Source organism: Macaca thibetana, chromosome 15, assembly GCF_024542745.1.
Source record: "Macaca thibetana thibetana isolate TM-01 chromosome 15, ASM2454274v1, whole genome shotgun sequence".
Taxonomy (NCBI): domain Eukaryota; kingdom Metazoa; phylum Chordata; class Mammalia; order Primates; family Cercopithecidae; genus Macaca; species Macaca thibetana.
This window is the reverse complement of record NC_065592.1, coordinates 102982588-102998074: the sequence shown is the minus strand read 5'-3', so window position 1 is coordinate 102998074 and position 15487 is coordinate 102982588. Positions and strand designations below refer to the sequence as shown.

The 15487-nt window shown below is 40.5% G+C and overlaps 1 protein-coding gene and 1 long non-coding RNA gene across 11 annotated transcripts in view; one reads left to right on the top strand and one right to left on the bottom strand.

Annotated features, from left to right (window-relative positions):
- LOC126937670 (40S ribosomal protein S20-like) overlaps positions 1-15487 on the bottom strand; it is a 1038442-nt gene that overhangs the window by 270600 nt on the left and 752355 nt on the right. The gene's annotated exons all lie outside the window — the stretch shown is intronic.
- The window catches only part of LOC126937678 (uncharacterized), a 117272-nt gene that overhangs the window by 19702 nt on the left and 82083 nt on the right, over positions 1-15487 (top strand). For all 4 annotated transcript variants that reach the window (XR_007719811.1, XR_007719812.1, XR_007719813.1 and 1 more), the window contains one exon: positions 11735-11917. This is a non-coding gene — a long non-coding RNA (uncharacterized LOC126937678). The remainder of the gene's footprint in view (positions 1-11734; positions 11918-15487) is intronic.

Here is a 15487-nt window from a genome sequence, read left to right as displayed (position 1 = left end):
ATTTCTCTTCTTGCTTAGGAACAACAATTATTCCTAGGTTTGTTCATTTAGCATAATCTCAAACTTCCTGGTGGCTTTGTTCATTTTTTAAAATTATTTTTCTTTGTCTTTATTGGATTCGGTTAATTCAAAATCCTTGTTTTCAAACTCTGAAATTCTTTCTTCTACTTGTTTGATTCTATCGCTTAGACTTTCCAGTGCATCCTGCAATTCTCTAAGTGTGTCCTTCATTTCCAGAAGTTGGGATTGTTTTTTATTTAGGCTATCTATTTCACTAGAGATCTTTCCATTCATATCCTGTATCTTTTTTTTTTTTTAATTTCTCCAAGTTGGACTCTACATTTTTCTAGTACCTCCCTGTTTGGCTTAATAGTTGGCCTTCTGAATTCTTTTTCTGGCAATTGAGATTTCATCTTGGTTTGGATCCATTGCTGGTGAGCTAGTGTGGTCTTTTTGGGTTGTTAAAGAAACTTGTTTTGTCATATTACTAGAATTGTTTTTCTGGTTCCTTCTCATTTGGGTAGGTTGTGTGAGAGGGAAGTTCTGGGCCTCAAGGGCTGTTGTTCACATTCTTTTGTCCCACAGGGTGTTCCTTTGATGTGGTGCTCTCCCCTTTCCCCTAGGGATGGGGCTTCCTGAGAGACAACTGCAGTGATTGTTATTTCTCTTCTGGCTCTAGCCACCCAGTGGAGCTACTGGGCTCTGGGCTGGTAGTGGGTAGTGTCTGCAAAGAGTCCTGTGATGTGATCCATCTTCGGGTCACTCAGTCATGGATACCAGCCCCTACTCTGGTGGAGGCAGCAGGGGAGTGAAGTGGACTGTGTAAGCATCCTTGGTTGTATTTTAGTTAAAATTTTTGTGTGTTGGTTGGCCTTTAGCCAAGAGATGGTGCTTTCAAGAGCACCTCAGCTGTGGTCCTATAGGGAGGATCAGATGGTGGGCAAGGCCATAGAGCTCCAAAGAGATTATGTCCTTTGTCTTTGACTACCAGGGTGGGTGGAGAACTATCAGGTGGAGGCAGGGTTAGGTGGGTCTGAGTTCATACTGTCTTTGGGTGGGGCTTGCTGAGGCTGCTGTGGGGCATGGGAGTGTGGTTCCCAAAAGATAAGTGTGTGAGGTAATACATATGTTAATTAGCTTGATGTAGGCATTCAATGTCTACATATTTCAAAACATCATATTGTACATTATACATAGGTACAATTTTTATTTGTCAAGTTTTAAAATGCCAAAAATCCCAGGGGGGTTATAGCTGCCTCTGCTGTGTTATACATGTTGTCAGGGAAGTAGGGGAAAGCTGGCAGCCACAGGCCTTACCAAGTTCCCAAAATGCCGGTCTCACTCTCACTGTGCCCCTCCAACAACAGTGAGTTTATTTCCAGGCACCCAGTGAGCAGGGCTGAGAACTTGCCCCAGGCTACAAGCCTCCCAGCTGAGAAAGCAAGCAGACTTACACTTCCTCGGCTGTGGCACGGAGCCTGAAGCAGCAATCCACCTCCTTCAAAGGGTCTGTGGATTCTCTCAGCTCTCTTGGTATGTTCCTGCAGTAGTTCTTGGAGCAAAAGTTTACGATGTGGGTCTCCACACGCTGCCCTGTCCATCCAAGTGGGAGCTGCAAGTTAGCCCTGCCTCCTAGCCGCTATTTTCCTTCTACTCCAGTGTGATACTCTGATACATGTATACAATGCACAGTGATCAAATCAGGGTGATTAGCATAACCATCAAACATTTATTTTTGTGTGTGTGTTGAAAACATTCAAAATCTGCTTACCTAGCTATTTGAAAATATGCATAAACTGCTGTTTATTGTAGTCACCCCACAGTGCTGTAGAACCCTAGAACTCATTCCTCCAACCTAGCTGTGCTTTTAGATCCATTAATCATCCTCTTCATTTGGCTCACTTCACCAGAGTCCTCTGCAGGATTATGGCTTGTGACTTCATCTAACTTGCTAGTCAGTTACTACTTTTGCTTTAATTTTTTAAAAATAGCTTTATGCAATATAATTGATATATAATGATGTACATACTTAAAGGGTACAATCTGATACGTTTTGACATAGATAAACCATAAAACCATCAGCACAATCAAGCTCTCTCATTTACTATCTATATCCTACTAAGTGACTGAAGATCTCTTCTTGGCATCTGTAAAATGGAAAGGATGATAGCAATCTCTGCAGCATACGCGTTTTACAAGGTCCAAAGAGTTAATACATATGCAGTACTTAGCACAGCGTCAGGCACACATTAGGTGCTCAGTAAATAGAAACCTTATTGCTAAATAAAAAATTAGAATTGAAAATAGAACTACCCCATGATCCAGCAATCTCACTGCTGGGCATATACCCAAAGGAGATGAACTTGCTATTTTGAAGAAATATCTGCACTCCCATGTTCACTGCAGCATTATGCACAATAGCCAAGATGTGAATTAACCTAAATGTTCATCAGTGGATGAAATAATAAAGAAAATGTGGTATACACCCACAATGAAATATTGTATACTCAACCATAAGAAGAAGGAAATTCTGTCATTTACAACAGCAGGGGTAAACCTGGAGAACGTTACACTAAGTGAAATAACTCAAGTACAGAAAGACAAATACCACAGGATCTCACTTATATGTGGAATCTAAAAAAGTTGAAATCACTAGAAGCAGAAAGTAGAATGGTGGTTACCAGAGACTGGAGGCAGGGAGACTGGGGAGATCTTGGTCAAAGGATATAACATTTCAATTAGACAGAAGGAATAAATTCAAGAGATCTGTTGTACAACATGGTGACTTTGGTTGATAGCAATGTATTGTATACTTAAAAATTGCTAAGAGTAGATTTTAAGTGTTTTTACCACAAAAAAAAGATAAGTGTGTGAGGTAATACAAATGTTAATTAGCTTGACGTAAGCATTCAATGTCTGCATATTTCAAAACATCATATTGTACATTATACATAGGTACTATTTTTATTTGTCAAATTTTAAAAAGCCAAAAATGCTACTAGATGTATAGTGCTGTGGTATCCAGGAATCTGCATTTTTACAAACATTCTAGTTAATTACAATGCAGTTATTCCTCAGAACACACTTGGAGAAATACAGATATGACTTCTAAAATGTAAAAATGTCCGTTGTACAGCACAATTGCCAGCAATGGGTATTCCTGTATTTTTTTTTTATAATTTAATAGAACAAATTATATATTGAGACAATTTAAGAATCAAAGAGGGCTTTTCACATTAGGGAACATGCTAAACTTTTCTTCTTAACATGCTTGCAAAATTTGCATTCCAGGGTTCTTTTACTCCTAAGAGAATCACTTATGAGAACCAGTGTCATGTCTTATTGGTCAAAAAGTTCGATTTTGCAGCTAGCAGGCTTAAAATACCAAGGCTTCCTGTGGAAACAAAGAACGAGACTCTCCACGTTCCAACTTCAAGGGCCATCCAGGAATCATATATTTTGGAGTTTTCAGGGTAAAATGATTCACAGAGGCTCTATAAAATTAATTGCCTTTTACCACTCCCAAAGCAGGTAGACCTACAGACATATAAAAACCCACTGAATATTTAAAAGTTTCCTTCCAGCTCTAAAATGTTATTTTTTAGAATTAAATTCAAAATTATCTAGGGCAAAATGCAAAATCCAATAAAAATAACATCAGATGAAGTAGTAAATGGGCTAGACCCGTTTTTGTATACTTCACACATACTGACTCATGTCCTCCTTAATCCCTGTGAAGTCGGTGTTACTATTAATTTCATTTTACAGATGAGAAAACTGAGCCCCAGAGAGACTAAGTAACTTGTCCAAGGTCACAGAGGGAGTACTAGAAAATCCAGGATTGGAACCAGAGCAATGGGATCCTGGCGCCATGCTCTTGACCTCTCTATGATAACATGCTCTGTTCATAGTTTAACCTCTTTGCTTTCCCCTCGCTCTGTCAAATGTGCATATCAGAATATTAAAGTTCAGTGATAGGACAGGGTGCAGTGAGAATTTATAAAACTAAATGATAATAGAGTCTATTGTGTTTTACTTTTTAATGAAAAAGGTAGTTGCTATATAACAGGCTAAAACTTAGCTTGAACCATGTGACATTGCCAAGAGTTACCTACCATTGTCATTTTTGACCTAAATTGATAATTTTTTAGTTGACTCTTGGCTACTTTGTATGGTTCAATCAAATATATAATTCACCATTGAATGGTGATGTACAGTTTATGAGAATATTACCCAACTCTTCTGTTTGCTCCTCACAGCCTTGGGAGTTGGAGAGAACTCTGTTATTACCCCTGCTTCACGGAGGAAGAAGTGGAGGTCGTATTGAAGACACTGGCCCCAAATGGTGCAAGGCTGGGTAGTGACCAGACCAATCCTTGACCCACTGCTTGGTTCCTCCTGTCACCCTCTTGTCCTGGTGGCAGCCAATGACTGCTTTTCAGTGGCCAATATGCAGGGGTTTAGTCATCACTTTGGACAGGCATATTGAATTCATCAAATGCAACTTGATAGGAAACTGAGCAGAAGATATAAAAGGAGGGTGCCTACCAGCCAACAGCAGGGGCTGAGACAGGAGCCAGGGCAGTGCACATTATATGGATTCCAGAGCTATTGGCAGAGAGGGAATATCCTCCCTCCTCATAATTTTGATTCCTCTATGCTCCTTCCTGTCCCTGTATCTGCTGACTGAGGGCTGGTCTCTCCTGGGTCGCCCGCAAGCTGCCTCGCTACAGGGAGAGCCAGGTGTGAGGCAACCTGTCTCTGGTTTCCCATGGGGGTCCCCTGCTTCTCTGTGGTGTCTGGAGATGCCTCTGCCTGGTTCCTATGTGAAGTGCAGTGAAACAACCTCCTCTCAATAAGGTGTGTAATACCCAGCTATCCCATACATGACATGATACATACATACAGGCTGTTGTTGATGACCATTCAGGGCTTCCTTAGGGGACATGTGCCCTGACCACAGGCTCTGCTCCATCTTCTGCCTCTGGGGAAGAGAGGTGAAGGAGCCAGACTCCTGATGCCAGCCTCGTGAGAGCTGAGAGGGACAGAGTAAGAGCAAACAGGCAGAGCAGGGTCTCAGGCAACCTCCTGGACTACAGCTGAATGCACATGGACCCAGCATGGCTGATGGTAGCCCATGGGGGACACGGTAGCACTGTCTCTGTGGCTGTTTGTCTTTGTTTTCTTGAATTGCAGGCATCCGTCAAGGATGATGTCATTTAGATGAAAAAACACTAAATTGGGAGCCAGAAATTCTGGATCCTAATCACGGTTCTGTCTATGGGAAGCTGTGTGGTTTCCCACTGGCCTTAGGTAATTCCTGCCGGGCTGTGCCACCTTTCCCAGTTTCATATCTAGCCACTTTCCCCTTGAATCAAAACTCTCTAGCCATTCCAGGCCATGTCAGCTCCTAGGCCGAACCCCTTCTTTCCTTCTTGAAGGCCTCCACAGGCTCCCTTACCCTCTGACTGAAGTGCTCCTGTTCCAGTCATGGCCAGGTGAACAGCTATTCAGAGTTTCCTAACTCTTCCTCCCCTCCCTAAGTAGGTTTTCATGCTATGCTATTTCATAGCAACTTTTTTTGGTCTGTCTTCATACCCGTTTCAGTCATCTGTTGATGCATAACAAACCACGTCACATGTAGTGGTTTTAAAACAACAATTTGTCATTTTTCATGATTCCTTCCAAGTGAAGCATCTGGTTCATCTACTTGACTGGGGCACTGGGATGCCCCATTTCAAACTGCCTGAGTCTCATGGCTGGCGGTTGGTGTTAGCTATGGCTAAGACTCAGCTGGGGCTGTTGGCTGGGGCCTTCAGTAGTTTCCCTTGTGATCTTCTCCAACTAGGTACTTGGGCTTCCTCACAATATGGTAGCTGGGTTCTGAGGAGGAATGTTACATGAAGTGAGGCAGAGGTTGCCTGACTCCTGAGGCCCAGCCTCACAACTGCCCAGCATCACTTCTGCCACATCTGTTATTGCCTGAAACAGATCACAGGGACAAGGAAGAAGATTCTATATCTTGATGGAAAAAGAAAAATTTACATTAGAAAAGAAAACAGGATGTGCGAGAACAGTGACAATCTTTGAAAACTTGGTCTATTTCAGTACCATGAATCACATGATCATCTCTTTTGATCTTTATGTTCTTCCCTGAGCTGCAAATATTTTGAGAGCAAGGACCGTTTCTATTTGCTCACCACTGCTTCCTCAACCTCTCATATCATTTTTTATATACTTGCAGAATAAATGGAAGGTACATTGATTGTGCCTTGTACAAATCACTTCACCTCGATAACCAACTTACATTCTACAAGACAATAGAGCTAGATCACATGATTATATGTAAGGCTTCAAGTTTTACTCATAAAATTATCTGACTTTTTACTCAACTGGGATAACTTAGCAATATGCTTATGGATCCTTCAATAACTGGTCTACAGCTGGGCAACTATCATCTAATTTTAGCCTGAGAGCTCTCTGGAAAACTCTACTGTTTTTCTGGCACATAGCACCTATTGAATAATTCCATTTTGTAGCAGAGCCAAAAATAATAATCATTTTTCATAGTTGAAGGCTTTGCAAACCACACCATAAATGGCCATACCCTTTGGTCACCCCAGAGATAGGTCATTTTTAAATTGGTAGTCTTGACAATAATGGTGATCGTACAAAGAATGCAGCTTCCTTTGAAACACCCCGAAGCATTTTCATGGAAATCTTTTTATCTTCACTGTATCTTTGTGAAGTAGGAAATGGCTGAGTAATTGTTTGTGTCAAACGACCATTTCCTTAGGTTCGGTGGATTGGGCTATTCTTGTGCATTTCAGTGGTACAATTTCCATTTTACTGCTGCTCTTGTCGTGATGATGAATTTCGTGGATTCTTGATAAGTATATTTTCCATGCCTCAAAAGTATGTATTTATTTGTTTCAGTGAAGCCATTTAATAATACCTTTTTATGAATAATAATATTGATTTGAAAATATAATTTGAGCATGAAATATGATGTGATTTTATAAGAATTTGAATGCTTTCTCTAAATTTGTACTTTCTCCCCAAATGTTAAAATTCTGTGGCCTGTGTTATTATTATTATTACTTTTTTACAGAAGAAGCTTCTTCAAAGAAGCTGTTTATTCAGGCAAGAAAACACTTTTGTGGTACTATACACATTAGGAAGCACATCATGATAGAGCATTGCCCCTAGAGAACATGTCTCAATTAATAAAATATAATTTTCATGTTACTCAAACTGTGGCAGATCACAGGAAAAGAAGAAAAATTTCTCATTTACTTTATATTTCACTCATTATAATTTTAATACAAAAATCTGACTTTATGATCTGTATTTCCTTCTTTCTCTATTATTATTATTATTATTATTATTATTATTTTTTTTTTTTTTTTTGAGACGGAGTCTTGCTCTGTAGCCCGGGCTGGAGTGCAGTGGCCGGATCTCAGCTCACTGCAAGCTCCGCCTCCCGGGTTCACGCCATTCTCCTGCCTCAGCCTCCGGAGTAGCTGGGACTACAGGCGCCCGCTGCCTCGCCCGGCTAGTTTTTTGTATTTTTAGTAGAGATGGGGTTTCACCGTGTTAGCCAGGATGGTCTCGATCTCCTGACCTCGTGATCCGCCCGTCTCGGCCTCCCAAAGTGCTGAGATTACAGGCTTGAGCCACCGCGCCCGGCCTATTATTATTATTTTTTACTATGCTTTGACTTTGTATAGAACAAAATCTGATTTTAAAAAGAACAAAGTAAAAGGAAAACAATGAATCAATTCCATTTGGGAATATAGACACAAAACCAAAAAACTGTAAAATATTAGTGAATCAAATTCAGCAGTAAATTAGAAAATGAATCTTGCTTGACCAAGCAGGACTTGTTCCAGAAATGAAAAAGAGGTTTAACATGCTTAGCATACTCATTATATGAATACAGTAAAGAAACATATAATTAAATCAACAGATTTAAAAATCACATTTGAGTAATTTTCAGTTATTTATCACAAAAGCTGTAAATAAAATAGAACTAAGAGGAAGCTACTGTGAGATAATGAAGGTGGTTCATTATAAAACTACACATTGTGAAATATTAAACAACTGAAATGTGGAACATGACTGCAATGCCCCCATCACCATTATTAAACAACATTATTTTTGAGAGTCTAGCTAATGTAATAAAATACAAAATAAGTAAGTCATACCAAGGTTAGAATAGAAAGATCAAAATTATCTTTATTTGTAGGCAATAGGATTGCAGGCTTGGAAAATACAACAGGCCAGATTTTAAAAACTGTTGCATTCAAAAGATATTTTGCACACAAAATAAAACGTAAAATTAATATCTTTAAAGATGATATCAATAGATAGAAATTAAATGAAAAACTGCCAATTTATAATAACAATAAAAGCTATCAAGTAAATGAAAATGAATGTAACGAGACACGCTTAGACAGGAAGGCTATTCCGCAGTTTTAAGGAGGATGGAACCGTGGAGATGCGGGCCTTCAGAACGGGCTGTCTGATGGCTCTGCCTCCACTCCCAGAGAGTCTGTCAGCAGTGCCTCTTCTGTGCCAACCCCTCCTGCATAGGCAGGCAGATGCCATAGCACCCCCAGGCCTCATACCCTCATACTCAGAGCCCCTTCCCCGAGGAAGAGAGATGATGGCATCTCACGAGGACTCAGAAGAGCATGAGAGAACCTTCCCCAAATCCCCCAGCACAACACTCCTCACATCTTTTCCACCAGAACTGGTTCACTTTTGAGCCAGTCTCTGGAAAGAGCTATGAGCTTAGACAAGCTAATGTAATCTCTGGATTAGGATTATCTTTCTCTGAAGAATACGGTAGAGAGTTTTTGTCCTGAACAAGTTTGGGATTTCATTAGTAAGGAGGAGGTGGAAATGAATTAATTCTCAGTCACTTGAAAGGAAACAAAGATAGACTCCTACCTTGTTCCGCGCACAAAAAATCCAAGTTTAAATAATGTATTAGTTCATTTTTGCACGACTCTAAAGAAATACCCCGAGACTGGGTAATTTATAAAGAAAAGAGATTTAATTGGCTCACGGTTCTGCAGACTGCACAAGAAGCATGGCTGGGGAGGCCTCAGGAAACTTACAATCATGGCGGAAGGCAAAGGAGGAACAGGCATGTCTTACAGGACAGGAGCAGGAGCAAGAGAGAAAGCAGGGAGGTTCCCCTCACTTTCAAACAACCAGATGTCATGAGAACTCTATCATGAGACAGCACCAAGGGGATGGTGCTCAACCATGAGAAGCCATCCCTGTGATCCAATTACGTCCCACTAGGCCCCACTTCCAAATATTGGGTATTACAATTGAAAATGAGATTTGGGTGGGGACACAGATCCAAAGCATATCAAATAACTAAGTGTAAAACAAACCCACACAAGTATTAAAAGAAAATATAGAAGAATGTTGCCTAACATTGGGGTGAAAAAGGCCATCTCAAGCAACAAACAAACCTCAAAGGACATATAGGCAGATAGTGGCTGGTTTCACGATAGAAGTTAATCATTTCTATATGGCAAAAAACATCAGAAAGAGTCAAATAGCAAATGACAGGGTAAAACATTTACACTATATGTGGACAAAGGTTTAATATCTCTCATATACAAAGAACTTCTTCAGAAAAGGAAAAATAAAGATCCAGTTGAAAAATATCAAAGGACATGAATAGGCAAGAGAAAATGCAAGAAGTAAAAGAAAATTAAAACTCTCGACCTCATTAGTATTAGGACAATTAAAATTAAAACAGCAAAATGCCAAATTTACTATCAAATTTTAACAAATTGGAGAAAATTTATAGGATCCAATATTGGAAAGGATTTAGAGAAACTGTACTCTCTGATTTTACAGATGGGAGTGTGCATTGCCCCAAATGTTAGGGGAAGTCATCTGACAGTATCTGTTAACTCTATGATGTAGAAATCCCACTTTTAGCAATATGTTTTACAAAAATTAAAAAAATAGAAATATGCCCAAAGATATTGTTGTGCATTTATTATAATAGAAAAACACAGAACACAATCTGAATATTTATCCATGGAATATCTACGGAACTGCTGTAAAAACAATGCAGCATACATACTATGGACTAGCATTGATATTAAAGGCATGGGTTAAACCCTGAGTAAGAAGGCAGCAGTGGTGGCATAATTGTGAATGTTTGGAATCCCTCAACAAATCGAGACAGAGCAATTGAAATAATAAAAACTCATTATCTATGAATAGCATTTATAACAAAATGAGGTGATAAGGTGTCTCCCAAACCACAAATAAAAGCAGATGGAATCAGACCACAGATGGCAACAAGGCCTATGTGATACAGGCTGCTGGGCAGGAGGTGGTGAGGGAGGACAAGGCACTCTGTGAATGCTCCAAACCAGCCAGCCAAAGCTGCCCTCCAGACAAACCTCCGCAGTGAAGAGGAGGACCCTGCCTCTTTGCTCCAGAAAGTCCCCCGTCTCTCTCAATCATCACTTATTTATTTTAAAAAAATGTTGTTTGTATTTTTGTTGATATATCGTGGCTGTACATATTCTGGGGGTACATATGATATTTTGATACCTGTACCCATTGTGTAATGATCAAATCAGGGTAACTGCAGTATCCACCATCTCAAGACTTTATATTTTCATTGTGTTGGGAACATTACAATTCTTCTAGCCATTTTGAAACATAAAATAAATTATAGTTAACTGTAATTTCTCTGCTGTACTATAGAATACTAGAACTTATTCCTTCTGACGATATTCTTGTACACATGAATCAACTTTTCTTCATCCCCCCCACCTGGCTTCCCTTCCCTGTAAAAAGTATTTTTGCATCTCTATATATGAGAGGAATTTGCCGGTTCTTTTCCTTTTTTTACAATGACATTGTTTGGTTTTGGTGTCAAGGTCATGCAGGCTTCAGAAAACAGGTTCCTGGGGGCTTCGTCGATTTCTGTTCTCTGGAGGAGTTTGTGTAAGATTGGCATTCGTTTTTCGCTGATGCAGCCATTTGGGTCCTGAGTTTTCTCTAAGGGAAGGTTTGAATTTATGGTGTTAATTTCTTCAATATTACAGGATTATCCATGTTTATTATTTCTTCTGGAGTCAGCTTTAGTGAGTTGGATTTTCCTAGGAATTTGTTTACTTTTCTCTTAAAAATTTAAGTTTATTGGTCTATTGTAATTATCATCTTACTATCATGTTCCTATCTCCAGGACCTATAGTGATGTGCCCCCCCACCCTCCATTTCTGATTCTTGGGATTTGTCTCTTCTTTTTTACATTGATAAGTCTTAGCAGGAGTTTGACCAGTTGCTTCTTTCAAAGAAAGAACTTTGGCTTTATTGAGCCTTTGTATTAGATGTCTATTTTCTATTACATTAATTTCTATCCTTTCTTTTTATTCTCTTTCTCCAACTTTGTCTTTAAAAAAAATTAATTTGGTAATTTCATTCTAATTTCTTTAGATGGATACTTTGCCACTTGATATTTAGTTATTTATGTTCTTTAATATATCTGTTTAAGTTTTAAAATTTCCCTCTAAGCACGTGTTAGCTGCATCTCACAAGTGTTTACATTTTTGTTATCAAGTTCAAAATAATTTCTAATTTGCATTGTACTGTCTTCATTGATCCTTGAGTTCTTTAGAAATTTATCCCTTACCTTCCAAATATATGGGAATTTTCTAACTATCATTTCATTATTATTTTCCAGATTAGCTGAGCAGTGATCAAACAGCTCCATGGGACGAGGAGGAGCCGGGCTCACCTCATGGAGTAAGGCCGAGACCCCAATGGCCCTGGAGGTGATGTGGTGGCAGCTGGGGCAGAAGCAGCTGGAGACCTCCACAAACAAGGGGTGCAGGTCCCTGGAGTCAGGAGAGTCTGAGTGCATCTGGTAAGGGGCATAAATTGTCTTCAATGAAATATCTTTCATTAGTTTGGGGAAATCTTCACCCAGTATCTCTTAAGGTTGCTTCTGCTCCAGTCTGTGCTGTTACCTCTGAACAGCACACTGTGTTCTCTTGTTTTTCACCCTTTCCCTTATGTTTCACATCTGTTTGTCTCTTTGTGCTTTATTTAGAATATTTTCTTCTAATTTATATTCCTATTCACATATTTTCTCCTTACCTGTATCTCATCTGCTATTTAGCCCATTATAAGCTTTAATATCAACAATTTTATTTTTCAGGTTTAGAATGTCCATTGTTTTTCTTTAAAAGTTTCCAGTTTTCTGTTGAAATTTTTAGTCTTATTCATAACCTGCTTAAACATATTGAGGTAGTTAATTTATAGACTGTGACTCAAACTGGATTTTAAATGCTATTGAGAAACTCTTGTTTATTTTCTTAGGTGTGATAATGGTACAATGGTTAGGTCATTAAAATTATATACTGAAGTCCTTAGAGAGGAAATGATACTATGTCTGTGATCTATTTTTAAATACTCCAAAAAAGTGTGTGTGTGTATACATAATTGGTGAAGGTGCATAATTTGTACATGAGAGCTCATTCTGGTATTCTTTCTTTGATGTAGGCTTTACAAAGTTGTTTTAAAGTCAGTTCTGATAACTCCATTTTGGGCGCAATACCAGAGTTTGCTTCTATTGTCTTTCTTTTCTTAAATTTGTATAGATTTAAGGTGTACAACTTGATGATTTGATATTGCTTCTATTTTTTAAATTGCCTTTCTTGCTTTACATTCCCATGCTTTGGTTTTGAGAATATGGGGTCATTTCTGACTGAATGGCAATATTGTTTATTAAGAGTAACAGAAACAGGTTGAGGCCTAGTCTGATGTTATCTCCCTTCAGGCAAGATTTGTATTTTCTCCTGGTTGGCAACTGGGATCTGAGCAACTCAGGTTCCCCATAATCCAATTTCACAAGTGATTTGACACTGGGATTCAGTGCCCACAGGGCTGATTAACAAATGGATCACCCTTGGTCATAGGATGTAGCCTTTCATGGTCCCAACTGAGAATGGGTGGTTTAGGAGCCTTCCCTGCCCTTTGTGGGCCCTGAACTCCAGACCTTATGCCCGCTGCACTGAAAGGCTTCCAGGAGCTCTCCTGCTCCCTCTCCTTGCCTCTGGACTGCTTCTGGAAGCAGCAAGTGTCTCTGGGAAGATTGGCTACAGGTGCTAGGTTCACTCTCTGTCCTTCCTTTTGCTCCCAGATCATGTTCTGTAACTATTAATTGGCTTGTTTGTTCTCCAGTGCCTTCAAGCAGATGACTTTCTAACAACAACAATTATCATCTTTTCTTGTTCTCATGAGGCAGGGGTGGACTAAGCCAGTCCTCCATTGCCATGTGCCGTCTATCTTCTCTCTGTGTCCCTCCTCCTTTGATGGTCCCCTCCCGTCATCTTGACCATCTCTTCTGCCTGATGGGAGGCTTTTGGTTCCATGGATGAACAGAGTGATACTCTAGAATGTGTTGATACCAACAAAGCCTTGGGTGGTCCATTCTGCGTACAACTCCAGAGTGTTTGTGTCTCTTCATACCAAGCCCATGTTCCTGATAAGCATGGATCCCTGAGTGAGCTGCGCTAAGGCATTATATTATATGGCTGCCTAGGCTGGGGTTGCCTGAGCTCGAAGAAACTGTCTGTGGCAGGAGAGTGGCCCCTGAGAACCCTGAATACATCCCAGGACAACAGATGAGGGGATAACTCACTATGGGTCACTCTGCCTGGGACCATGCACATTTCTTTCAGCAGCTTTTTGGATGCTTTTGGGGAGTGTAGCTTGAATTAGAGTGTTTTGGACTTTCTAGAAGATGATATGCAACTTCTGCTCGGATTCAGTTTAGTTTAACAAATGTCAAGAGTGGAAGGGGGGAAGGGAAGAAGGAAAGAAAGAAGAAGGGCTGGGAAGAGAGACGTCAGTGGAATGGGCTATTCTCCTATATTCAGGCCCGAGAGACACCTAGAGGCCACCTGAAAGATAACTGCAACTCCTTAACGCCTGTGCCTGGAGCGTATCACCTGAGCGGGTGGCGGAGCTCAATGTTTTCCTACCGTGGGAGAGAAGCTCAATTATTAAAGACAGAAGGATTGGCAGAGCAGGTGCAATCCCATCCAAACACCCCTGCAGGGATAGCTCAGGGGAGTAAGGTCTACCCTCTGCTACTCTGCTTTCCTCTTCTGGGTCCCCATTCCTGCCCTGTCGCCCCATATAGATGGTGTAGCTGATTCATTGAACTCACCATGTGCCAGCCACTGCTCGCAGCGTTTCACATGAGTTAACTTGCTTAATTCTCAAAGCAATCCTGTAAGTTAGGAACTCCCTCATCCTCATTTTAGAGACAAAGTAAGTAATTTCTCTGGGAAATGTTGGAGGTGGGAATTCAAACTAGTTTAGTTCCAGAGTCTGTGCTTTTTTGCTGAACTCATTTGTGCTGGAGCACAAAGCCATTCCTGTTGGCTGCATTCCTTCCTGTGGGGACAAACTCCATCCTCATCCTGGGCAGTACTAACCCATTCTGCAGAGGAATAATGACACTGGCATATTGGGGTTCAAGCCCGAACGTGGGTCTCCCCTAGACCTGGTTCTGGGCCCAGGTCTCGCCTCCCCTGCTTCACGCTTCTTCAGTGTTGAGCCTTATGGAATCTGTCTGCTGCAGATCAGTCGTTCCGAATCACAGAGCCTTACAGTCTGTCTCAGAGTTGGAAATCACAACGGTTCCATGATAAGATACCATAAATCTTCAGCTAAATAGATTTGTGATTCATCAAGGGACTCTAGTTCTGACTATTGACAGAAAATGCCTCATAAAGCCTGTTTACCCCTGACTTTGTCATGTGTCTCAGCAAAGAGGCAAAACCCCAAATAGTGACAACTTAAATTCCAAATTTTGAGTTTGCCATGAGCACCGAAATACAACAAAAACACAGTTTTTCATAGATATCAGTCATATGTCAATAGGAGAAGAAATCAAGCGTGAAGTCTGTGTTAAATACAATCACAGTTCTTTTATTTAACAAATTAAAAAGGTAAAAGCTAGCTTTATATTCCTGTCATAGTCAGTTGAGTGATAGATTCATCTGTTGGTGACCTGGACCTCTAACTTTCCTTCACAAGCCTTAACTCCAGAAGAGTTAACTCTGCTGTCAGTGACAAGATGAGAGTGACCACCATGACCAGCAGCAGGGCCAAGTGGTGCTCAGGATGGTTGGGCCCACAGGTTTCCAGGGTGGGGTCATGGTGTCCATGAAATCAACAGACAACCTATCTGATCTATAAGCTGAAAAGCACTTGAGTTAACACTCCTGAGTCTTGAGTGAGCAGACACTATGGAAAGTCCCTGAGAGAAGAGGTGGTTGGTTCCCCTTGAGCCCAGACCCTAGAGAAACTGCCACAAGAGCATACTCTATCTTCCTCCTACCATCTAAGAAGTTATGTGAAGCCATTAACTAGGGTGGCCGTGCACAGCGGAAAGGGAGAAACCCAGATTTTCAGGGATTCG